We start from the raw sequence: 12,062 nt of genomic DNA, 5'->3' as shown, positions 1-12,062 counted from the left end.
CAGGTTTGGACATCATGACAACCTGTGCCCAGCAAGGGTAATTATGCTAATTAGACGCTCATGACCAGCACACATGGGTGATGGAAAATAAACCACTGTGGCTTATTTTCCCTCTGTGATCGGGTGAACCTATCCTTTTTCTCACATTCTGCAGGTTAGTTTTCAGCCTATCATGAGGGAAGAATAAAAATTGCCTGCAGGCAGGGTTGCTTATGTATATTGGAAAGTTTTGTTCCTCATTCAGGCCATCATTGTGACACAAATTATTAACACAAGTATATGTCAGCAGGTCGGCTAGTAAAAGTATTTGTGGACTTATTTGCAAGGCTTCAAGAACCACAGAGTGTGCGTGCAGCAAAAGTTTATAGGAATTGCCTTCCTCCTTCTGACTGGAACTCTAGTGCCACTGAACAAGTGGTACCTCAAACATGGGGCACCTATGGGAGGAGTCCCTGGGCCAGTTTACACAATCAAACAAGCTACCAAAGCTTGTTTTAATCCCCAGCGCAATTTCCCTAATTACCTGCTCAGACACACTTGTCTTGTCATTTGAACCCAGGTGGCATGGCTTTACAAATCAAGAAAGAATCAATCACCATATTTGGGCCCATCTGAGAGCTTGCTTACAGAATGGATGTTGCAGTCAATGATAAACGGAAGCTACTCTGAGGGCTCCTTCACACTGGGCTTTTATTTTATCCTGCAATTGAGATTGCTCCTTCACAGAGGTATGAGGGCTCTTTACATGACACAGTGACCCTGCTGTGACCCTCCTGCACTAAATGCCCTTTGTTCTGTTTTTAAATTCCCGCTTCAGTTTCCTCTGTGAAAAGAGTTAAAGCTGGGAGCGAGATCCATGAAAGATAATGGAACACTCAGATACAGGGAGAATGAGGAGAGGACGGGGAGGGAAGGAAGGAGCACACCTAAAGGGAGTCAGGTATGATCCTACATTTAAGAGGGAAGCAGAAAACCCCATTATAAATGCAGGATTTTAGGCTGGTAAAGAAATGCCCTGAGGCATTCCCACTTCTTACTGTGATATGAAGATAAAAGGTAAAAGGTAAAGGTGTCCCCAACCAGTCGTGACCGACTCTAGGGTGCGGTGCTCATCCCCATTTCTAAGCCGAAGAGCCAGCGCTGTCCGAAGACGCTTCTGTGGTCATGTGGCCGGCATGACTGAACACCGAGGTGCACGGAACGCTGTTACCTTTCCCACCGAGGCGGTACCTATTTATCTAATTGCAATTTCTTGCTTTCGAACTGCTAGGTTGGCAGAAGCTGGGACTGAAGACAGGAGTTCACTCCGTCACGCAACACTTGGGTCTTGAACTGCTGACCTGCCGACCTTCCAGTCTGCAGTTCAGCGTCTTAACCACTAAGCCACCGCGGCCCAAAGGAAAGGTTCCTCCTGTGCAAGCACCGGGTCATTACTGACCTCTAGAGGGATGCCGCTTGCGCTAGCGTTTTTGTGGCAGACTGTAGCGGGGTGGTTTGCTACAAACGCCTTCCCCAGTCGTGACTACCTTTCCCCCCAGCAAGCTGGGTACTCATTTTACCAACCTCGGAAGGATGGAAGGCTGAGTCAACCTGAGCCGGCTACCTGGGACCCAGCTTCCGCTGGGATCGAACTCAGGTCGTGGGGAGAGCTTTGGTTGCTATACAGCCGCCTACCACTCTGCGCCACACGAGGCTCTGATATGAAGATACCCATCTCAAATTTTCTCCTTGGGAGTGAAGTGCCATCCAAAGACTAAGCACCCGTAGCAGGAAACTTAGGCGACCAGACTCTCAGCCCACATTAACCTATGGGACATCAGAGGGCTTGCAGCGAATACCATTCTTCACTCTGGCTGCATGCAGGAGAATGGGGAGAGGAAAGGCTTCACTGGTTGTTTCATATGTTTTACAATGATTTGATGTGTAAGGCTTGCCTTTTAGGTCAATGGCAAAGAAAATCACACTGACTGGTGGAGGAAGAGTGCAGCAGCTGAAGCAGCAGCAGCCTCACTCTGACCTGATGCTTTTAAAGAAAGGGGGTCAAACTGTTATTGGTCCAGGGACTGGATTCCCCCACCCTTGGACTAATCTGGCAGACCACATAACGCCAGGGGCCCCCCAAAGCCCCATCCTCTCCCTGATGTCATATGCTCCCACCCCCAGCCATTTTGCCTTTCTCTGTACAGAGAGGCATGAAGCTCTGTGCCTCTCTGCATGGAGAAAAGGGCTCGGCTCCTCCAAGTGTCAGCCAACTGGGAGGGTGAGTGGTGTGCTAAGTGGAATCCTTGCTTAGTGGAGATTCCATGAGGTGGGGCTGGAAGATAGGGGCCTTCACAGGCTGGAATGGAAACCTCCACAGGCTGGATTAGGCCCACAGGCCAGAACTTCCCCATCCCTGATTTAAAGGTATAGCCACCATTTCCAGGTGAGGACCTGAAACCCCCAACAGGGAAAGCCTCCATATCTTAGCATATGAATAACGCTAATACTGTAACAAACATAGCCTTATATTGCACTGTTGTAGAAACAAGCACATGTAATAACATGGTGCACAACATTTTAGATACCTTGGAGAGGATGACTGCAGGAGACTTGATGAAGATGACACTTTGCCAGCATTTTTACCACAATAACTTAAAGCAAATAACAACACGTCCAGATTCCTGAGAATGTGATCTCCCAACCTTTTCTGTCTCCCCCTATTTAAAGGAAATGGTTGTTAATCCAACTACTTAAGCCTTTTCAGCTGTCTTGGAACAGCCATACAATCTGTTTCTAGGACTAAACTTCATTAAGGTTCCTTGAAAGCCAAATATGGTTAGTAACTCAACGCCTGCAAAGACATTTTGGACCTGAACTGCTCTTTGCATACGTAGTTCAATAATTCATACGTGCTTCAAAAGGTAAAGCAAGGCACAGTTCAAAGGCAATGTGCTTGCTACAGCAGCATGTAATTTTTTAAAAATCAAGCTGTCACTGACAGATCCAACAGGACCTGCAACACAGCTGTTTTTTGGAAACTGCTTGCTTCATTCAACATGAACCTGTAGAAGGTTAACAAGAATTTCCAGCTTTCTGTGGAGTGCTTGTTCTTCCCACACATGCCACCCCTGCATTTCCAAAGCTCTAAAATACACAGCGTAGCAGCTGTTTTCTTTATTAATATAGACTAAAAAAAGAACTTTCTATAAAAAGACCACTTCTAATATTAGTCATTTTAGATTCACGGTACTTACCTGGTAAGTTTTACCTTTAGCAGCTGACTATGAGGTACTGCAATTCCAAACAGCTGATTTCGTACAAAAGAGCAAAGACTGAAGCTTTCAAAGCTTTTCAGTAACATTAATTATACGGATGAACAGATTCTTTAGTGGGTTGAAATAAAGGCAGCAGAACTGTATGATGGCAAGACGCAACCTTGGTTGAAATGTCTATCTGTAGCAGGAGCTGGGCAATACGTGGACTGAATGTGGCCTGCTGCGACCGTCTGTGCAAAGGAGGGGCAGTTGCAGTAATATCACTGAAAACTGCCACCACCATGCCACAGCGATTCTGCTGGGAAAGAAGGCCTGCTGGGAACATGCGCCTGTTCCCCAGCCGCTATGGCTACCACTGCTGCTACATGGAACATTTATATCAGAGGAGCAACCTCTGATCCATAGGCCTAATGTGGCCCATGGGATTGATCAATCTGGCCCATGGAGGATTGGACAACCTCTGTGGGCCCCTCCCCTCCCTAAGACCCACACCTTGGCATGGGGAGAGGACTCCCTTTGTTATCTCTGATCCAGTGGAGGCTGATGGCTCCGATTTTGGTGGGGCTGTGATTCCATTCTGGGTTTCAGTCAGAACCATCCAGACCTCTAAAGGAGCTACCTGTGGTGCTTAAGTCTAACCCCAAAATGGGCTCAGCACCTTGGATAGCTCCTTTAGAGTTCTGGCTGGTTCTGATTAAAACCCAGAATGGAATCATAGCCCTACTGAAATCAGAGCCACCAGCTTCCACTGCTCCAATCTCTGATCAGAGATAATAAGGAGATGCCCTCGCACTTCGTGGGGGTCCTGCAAGTCCTTTCTCACACTGCTCATGCCCTGATTGGAATGCAAGTCTGGTGGGAAGAAGGTGCTTGACTTGGCCGGGGCTTATAAGACCCAGTCAGTAATATGGCTGATAATATGAGAATGATGTCAAAGAGTTGTCTTACACAGAACAAGACATATAACTAGGACTGACAAAACTAGCTTGGATTAATTTTGTTGGCTTATACTTTTTTTTATAAGGTATAAGTTAAAATCTTGCTAATCTCATACCACTGTTTCATTAGTAAGATTTTCCTGAAGTCCTTTATTTTGTTTTTTTAGAGAGCCACATTAAAATCCAAAAATTATGTAGGAGGGTAAAACCTGGGTTTGGCAGTCACTTTGACTTGTGAATTAGTCCACGACACCAATGCTAATTATAATTCATTAATCCCCAAATGCACATTTATGAAACAGAACAATGTAAATTCCTTCAGAGTTGTTGAGTTCTGCCAAAACCTCTTTTATGGCTGTTAGCAGTTGAAAAGCCCAATTAAATAGTTTTTGGTTTCTTTCCGACTCTGAAGCAGAGCCCTCACCCATTGTTTCTCAGGGCTTCTGTGCCTTTGACAGCTGTGTGTCAACATTAATTCGACAGGTTCAACTTTCCTCATCCCTACATTGGGAGAAATGGGATCTGTTTTATCTGTTGCATGACAGGTAGAAATTCTAGACACAGGAGCCCTGTCAGGGAAAGCTTAGATCTGGCCCTTAGAGGTTCCCCATCCAGGCTGCAAACTTCTGCGGCCCCACCCTTCTCCCTCCAGCTCTGTGTAAGGAAACCCCACTCTTATCTCTGATCAAGGTTACGGAGTTTGAAATGTATGTGTATCTACTCAGAACACAACCTAAGTGACACGGCAAAAGAAATTAAAGTTAAGGCAGATGTCACATGAACAGCTTTGGCAGTCTAGCCATAATTTATTATTATTTATTTATTTAAAACATTTTTATCCCACCCTATATCCTTAAGATCTCTGGGAGGTGTACAGATAAAATCAATTTAAGCAGTATAAAAATAATTTAAACAGTTAAAAACATATTAAACATTAAACAAGCTAATACCAATTAAAATCTAAAACAATAGTTAAAAATCTAAAATTTAAAACTGTGCTACTTTAGGGAATGCATTTAGCCCTCAAAGACTTTGGTAGAAAGCTATATTTTTATTTGGCGCCAAAATGTTTGTGCCAATCAGGCATCCAAGGGGAGGGTGTTCCACAACCGGGGTGCCACAGCAGAGAAGGCCCTCTCCCATGTCCCACCATAGTGTATGTCTCGCACTGGTGGGATGCAGAGGACAGCCCCTCCAACAGATCTCAGTCCTCAGGCAAGCATATATGGGGATAGGTGCTCCCTCAAATATTGTGGCTCCAAGCTGCTTAGGGCTTTAAATGTCATCACCAAAACCTTGAATTCCGACTGGAAGCGTATTGGCAGCCAGTGCAATTCCTTTAAAACTGGTGTTATATGATTTTGATGAGATGTTCCAGTCAGCAGTCTAGCTGCTGCATTTTGCACTAGCTGCAGCTTACGAGTCATCTTCAAGGGCAGCCCCATGTAAAGTGCACTGCAGTAGTCTAATCGGGAAGTTACCAGTGCATGTACTACTGTGGCTAGGTTATCCCTGTCCAGGAAAGGCCATAGCTGGCAGAGCAGCTGAAGCTGGTCCCAAGTACTCTGGACCACGGAGTCCACCTGGGGCTCCAGTGACAGGGATGTATCTAGGAGTACTCCCAGGTTATGCACCTGCTCCTTCAGGGGGAGTGCAACCCCATCCAGTACAGGTCACCTACCCAATTCCTGGAGTCAGGAACCACCAATCCACAGAGCTTCCATCTTGTCAGCATTTAGCTTATTTATTGGCTCTCATCCAGCCCATTACAGCCTCCAAGCACTGGTCCAGCACCTTCACTGCCTCATCTGACTCCAATGGCAAGGAGAAGTAGAGCTGAGCATCATCAGCATACTGGTGACACCCCACCCCAAAACTCCTAATGACCTCACCCAACGGCTTCATATAGATGTTGAACAGCATTGGGGATAGAACAGAACTTTGTGGCACCCCACAGCTTAATAGCCATGGGGTGGAGTAGCAATCCCCCAATACCACTCTCTGGAATTGGCCCTGCAGGTAGAAGCGGAACCGCTGCAACACAGTGCCCCCATCTCCCACCTTGCAGTGCCGATCCAGTAAGATACCATGATCCATGGTATCAAAAGCCACTAAGAGATCCAAGAAGATCAACAGGGTAGCACTCCCCCTATCTTTCACCCAGAGTAGGTCATCGGTCAGAGCAACCAAGGCCGTTTCAGTGCCATACCCTGGCCTGAAACCAGACTGAAATGGGTCCAGTGCCTTATACTGCCAGCTGTAGTTTAATTCTCCAAATTATAAATTATACATCTTCTGCCATTTGGCTCCTCCCTTCCCAGAATTGCCTTCATCAGTGGTCTGGCTGCTCCAGAGGGAGAGGCATGATAGTGAGGCCCTCTCTGTTGTCTTGACTGGGATCAACTGGCATTTGGTTCCTGCTCTTGTCAACAATCATTAGCCCCCTGACTAATGATGGGGGCTCCCTGTGTTGAAGGGGCAGGATGGCTGTGGGACAGGGCCTGCCTCTGACACCTATGTAGCATGTGGACATCTGAATAGCAGAAGCTTATGCACTTAGAGCTGTATGAGGGTGTTCAGACTATCGCAAGGGGAAAAGAAGCCATCTTGGCTTTTCCTCTTGCCTCTTGTGCATGCACCCATTGTTTACATATTTACCCATACTGCAGCGCGGGTTGGCATGTCATCCAAACCCGGTACACAGTGTGGCAGGGGTATCTTCGGACTCCCCCACAACCCCTACTGCAAGCTGTGGGTTGTAGGCTGGATACAAAGCCACCCCTGCTGCGCCACATATGCCAGATCTGGATGACACGCCAACCTGCGCTGCAGTGTGGGTAATTATGAAGACAACAGGCACGCATGCAGCACATGCAGGGGTGGGGGGAGAAGACATGATGGCTCCCCCCCGCATGATTGTCTGAACCTGGACTATATGTGTTGGCTTCTACATGATCTGGAACCCCAATTGCTCACAGTTCCAGATCACAGGATAGCTTATGCATATAAAGTGCTATAAGTGTAGGATTCCCTTATTCAGACATCTGCGTGCAAGTGTTGATACTGGAAGGTGAGGCCAGGGAGCTACGCGGCCCAGCTGCCCCTTCGAGACACAGAACCCCCTTCACATGGATAACCCATAAAGTAAGCTATTATGTAACTTCATTATGTAACACTATGACCTGGTTTGCATGTAATAACAATTCATGGGTTGTTTAACCCACGAACTGTTATTACGTGCTGTTATTATGTGCATGGATCGTTTAATTTATGAACTGTTGGAGTCGCATGGGCGTGAGTGAGCTGCCTCCCACTCACTCGTAACTTCCACTTTGCACCCGTGTAACAAAACAATCCAGGGACGTTCCTGCGTTGTTTCCATGACATGCAAACCCAGAACTCTGGGTTGTTCAGGGAGCTCTGGGTTGTTCAGGGAGAAACAACCCAGAGTTTTAACCATCCAGATGCAAAGCGGAAGCAGTGACAGGCAGAAGGCAATACGCATACCCTCTCACTCCTGTGCAGCCCCGACAATTAATGGATTAAACAACCCATGAATTGCTGTTATGTGTGAACCGTGTCTATGAAGGAGATGCTAATTTCTTCCTTTTTCTCCCCAATATTTTCTTTTTGTATCATGTTTCTTAGATAGTAATGCCATTATTTTTAACTATAAACCACCTCAGGTGCTTTGGCAGAAACGCAGTATATCAATGCAGTAAATCAATCAATTTGAAGTAAGTCTGGGTTTGGCTTTCTCATTCGGGGTGCTGGAAGGAATACTGTTAGCAGACTAAAATAAACACAACATCCCAAGAAGGAGCACACAGCACTCTGATGTGTGTGTGTGTTCTCTCTTATCAGCCACAGAGTCTTCTGTATACAGATGACAGCATCTGTGTGTTCTGAAAACAAAGTTGCACGGATGTGAAAAGAAGTACTGCTTTGTTTGAGCGTTTTAAAACTCCAAATTATGGCTACTACTGCCTATTTTTATTATTCACGTAACAGGAGTATCAATGACAGAGGTCATAACATTGCATCCTGTTTGGACAGCACTGTACAAGCACTTTTACCCTCATCTTCTTCAAGCCATTCCAACAATTCAAGTCCCATTCACTCCAAGTCAGCTGGACTGATGAAGCCAATTCATTTAGGAAAGAAAGAAATAGAAAAACAAAGAGGCACAAGAAAGAACAAAAGTGCCTGTACCATACCAACAATCGCTGACAAGGTTTAATTTACTCAGTCCTAATCCAGTTCCCTGTTGTAAATCAGCTAATAGAACTGTCACCCAATTAAAGAAATCTCAGTTGATTAATTGTATGAGATTTAGTCAATTAGTTACTTAATTCATTAAATCTGCATTAATTTGCATATGAGAAAAAACCAATAGCCCTAGGGGGAAAACATACTTTCTTTGTTTTTAGAAGATGGAGTAGACATCCTTTATCTGTCACAGAGAAGGGAATGCCGCTTCTGAGATGGTGCTTGCCATTTCCAGTTTGTATAAGTATTCATAATAAAAAATATTTTTTTAATCTACTCTGTTTAATTGGAGATTAACTGACCATTTTAGTCAATCGTATCTTAAACTGATTAATCTGATAAACGTGTCAACTAAACATTGCTGCCCTAGTTGTTAAACATTTCTCTACAGTAACAACTAAGCTTCATGTTCTTCAAACAACACCACACTTTCTTCTCTTCCTGTCCCCAAGAGGTTGCTTTCATCATTGTTTAACCTCTGCTTTCACAACTCTCCTGATAACAGCTAAAAGGCCATGACCTAACTTTGTACAAACACAGCACCAGATGATACAGTCTGTGTATCAGATATGAAATAACAACTCATTACTTGCACTTATATAATCCTCTGCATACTTACTTTGGAGTAAACTTCATTTAGACCAGTGGGATTTACTTTTGGTTAAACATACACCAGATCAGGTTGCATGAGGTACAAAATAAATAGATGATTTTTATTGTACCAGCATCTGTTAAGTAAAATAAGGCTGCAATCCTCCACACACTTACCTGAGAGTAAGCCCCACTGAACTCAATGGGACTTACTTCTGGGTAGATATGTATAGGATTGTACTGTTAGTGAATCTTCAAATGAAATAGAACTCTTCATGAGAGAAACTGCAAAGTAACTATTTTTGCTAAATTGAGATTAATATTGGTTACAAAAGCAAACTAAAGCCAGATAGTGTGCAGATTTACTAGGGTCAGTGTAGCTTACTTCCTGGTAATGTACACAGAAGTGCAGTCTTACAAGCCAGTCCTATGCAAAAATTAATGGATTTAAGATCACCTGATAACATTATGTACATTCATTATCTAATAAATACCCCACCTTTTAGGGAGAACCCTCATAAGGCAACTTACAATGTATAATAAAATAATATATCCAAACAATTAAAAGCAAGACATTAAAATTGAAAGCAATTTAAAAACAGCAGCAGGGAAAATATTGAGTCAGTAGAGTCTTCGCTAAAAGGAGGACTGGGGGAAAATGTAAGGTCCTCTTGAAGGAAACCACTAAGGGGGCCAAACCATTTAGATTTTTAAAGGTCAAGACTAGCACTTTAAATCAGACCTGAAAATTAACAGGCAACCAATGAAACTGGCACAGAATACGTGTAACAGAGTGCCTGGTCCCCACAAATATCCAGGCAGTTGTGATCTGCACCGGTTGAGAGTTTCTGCACAGTGTTTAAAGGCAGCCACACGTAGACAGCATTACAGTAGTCTAGTCTGGATGCAACTAGGGTGTGTATAATTGAGGCCAGGTTGGCTTTCTCCCAACATGATCTGGAGTACTTGGAGATAGGGCCTAGGGCTTAAACTCACAGGAATGTGGCCTTAAAGTCACAAGAGAGATTGGGAGAGAGTGACTGAGAGAGAAAGAGAGAACAAATCACAAAAATATTAGCACTTTAAGCTAATGAACCAGCAGGATCATTCTTGTGGTGTGTAATTGGGTTACACATCATAATTACCCAAGAATCCAATATGACTGTTCAAGTATTATCACACATTGTTCTGGGATTGTAATCTTAATATCACTTATTTCAGAGTTGTCCTAGAATGGCCCTATTGACTTCCCTTGCGCTACTATCTCAGAGTAAGTGGCTTGAACACTGTTATTTGAGTCATACAGTTGTGAGCAAATCTGCATGTTTTCAACAGGATCAAGAACAGGATCAAAAACCAAGGTCAGTTTCCAACTGACAAGCAGCAAAGAACAAAACTGTTGCAAATTATTAGCTACCCCATCTTTAAACAGCATACTGATATCAACAACAACAAAAACAGTCATGTGTTTCTATAAACTGAGCACCCACTCAATATTGCCAGTACAAAGGACCTTCCCAAATTATAAGATTTTTTGGTTCAATGCAGCTGTTACTTATTTGTTATGCAGAGTTCTTTTGTAGGGATATTGCATTTTCCCAGTACTGAATGCTTTATATTCTGTATCTGGGCAAATGCAATACTTTTTCCAACTGAAATATTTACTCCTACCGTGACTGTTGTTGGAGCATGATTGCACAAGCACAGACACCTATTTTTGCAACATCCACACTTTCCTCTCTGTATTTGAACTTTTAAAATTTGATTTAATTCTGTGGAACCTTAAAGACTAACAGTTTTATTACAGCATAAGCTGTGGATGATTTATCTAATAAAATGCCCCATTGTGTTGTAATAAATCAGGTGCAGTGCAATCCTATGTATATTTACTGAGCAGTAAATCCCATTGTGTTCAATGGGGCTTCTCAACTAAGTGTAAAACTGCAGTTTGAGGAAACATGCAAAGGATTGCACTATTAGTCTTTAAAGTAACAAAAAAAACTGTCTTAGTACAATCAATCCTATACTGAGTCCCACTGGATTCAATGGGATGTACTCTCAGGTACGTGGGCACTGGATTGCTGCCCAACTGGATTGCAACAGACTAACAGGGCTACCGCTCTGGAAGTTCATTTTGGCTGTAATCCTACACCACTTACTCAGGGTTAGCCCTGCTGAACTCAATAGGACTTACTTCTAAGCAGACCTGTATAGGGTTTTCCCTATTTATTTATTTTCTGTCTTTGGTGGCTGGGGGTGCTTCCTGAGGAGGCTTTTATTGTAAAATCATACTGCTTCATTCATGAAATTTTACAGGGGGGGGTCTTCCATTTGTATCTCTCCCATATGTTGCTTCTGTCTTTTTTCGTACCAGAAAAAAATCTGTCAAAGAGGGAAAGACAGCATAATTATCCAGTGCCTTTTGACTAGTAAGCAGCACTAGGAACTGTCAGCCTGGAAGCACTTCTCAGGTCAGGTGTTCCTTCTTGGGTGGAACTCTCATCCCACCCTGTGGCTTAGTTTTGCTTTCTAATTCAGGTCCAGGTTCTTTTCTCTGCCATCAGACGAATGGGGTGGGGTGGGGGGATGTCTTGGTTCTGTGCAGCTTTCACCCTTTTCTGGTACAACGGGTGGTTCCAGACAAGGCTTTTATGATGCAATCCCCTGCCTCATTCACAGTACTGGGGGTGGGGGTCCAGATGTCAACATCTTCCACATGTAACTCTCCCATGTTTTCCCACCGCTTCTTCCATCTTTTTTCTTTTCACAAAAGGTGCTTCCAGAGACAGCTCCTAGCACTACCAATCCAAAGGCACTCTGCAGCTGTTCCATCTCTCCCTCCTTGAAGGAATTTTTGTGGTAAAAAAAAGCAAGAAGACACAAAAAGCAGTGGGAAAACATGGGAGGGTTACAAATGGAAGACAGTGCCATCGGGACCCCTCATAAAAGTCCATGTTTCAGGCAGGGCAACTGCACAATAAAGGCCTCGTTTGGAAGTACCCCCCTC

The 12,062-nt window shown here is 44.0% G+C and overlaps 1 protein-coding gene across 1 annotated transcript in view; it reads right to left on the bottom strand.

The window, feature by feature from the left end:
* The window catches only part of HUNK (hormonally up-regulated Neu-associated kinase), an 88,087-nt gene that overhangs the window by 74,281 nt on the left and 1,744 nt on the right, over positions 1-12,062 (bottom strand). The window lies entirely within an intron of this gene.

The sequence above is a fragment of the Heloderma suspectum genome, chromosome 3 (assembly GCF_057233095.1).
Source record: "Heloderma suspectum isolate Gila_16-S chromosome 3, 16-S_ref, whole genome shotgun sequence".
Taxonomy (NCBI): Eukaryota; Metazoa; Chordata; class Lepidosauria; order Squamata; family Helodermatidae; genus Heloderma; species Heloderma suspectum.
The sequence above is the reverse complement of the archived record's forward strand: the minus strand, read 5'-3'. Positions and strand labels throughout refer to the sequence as shown.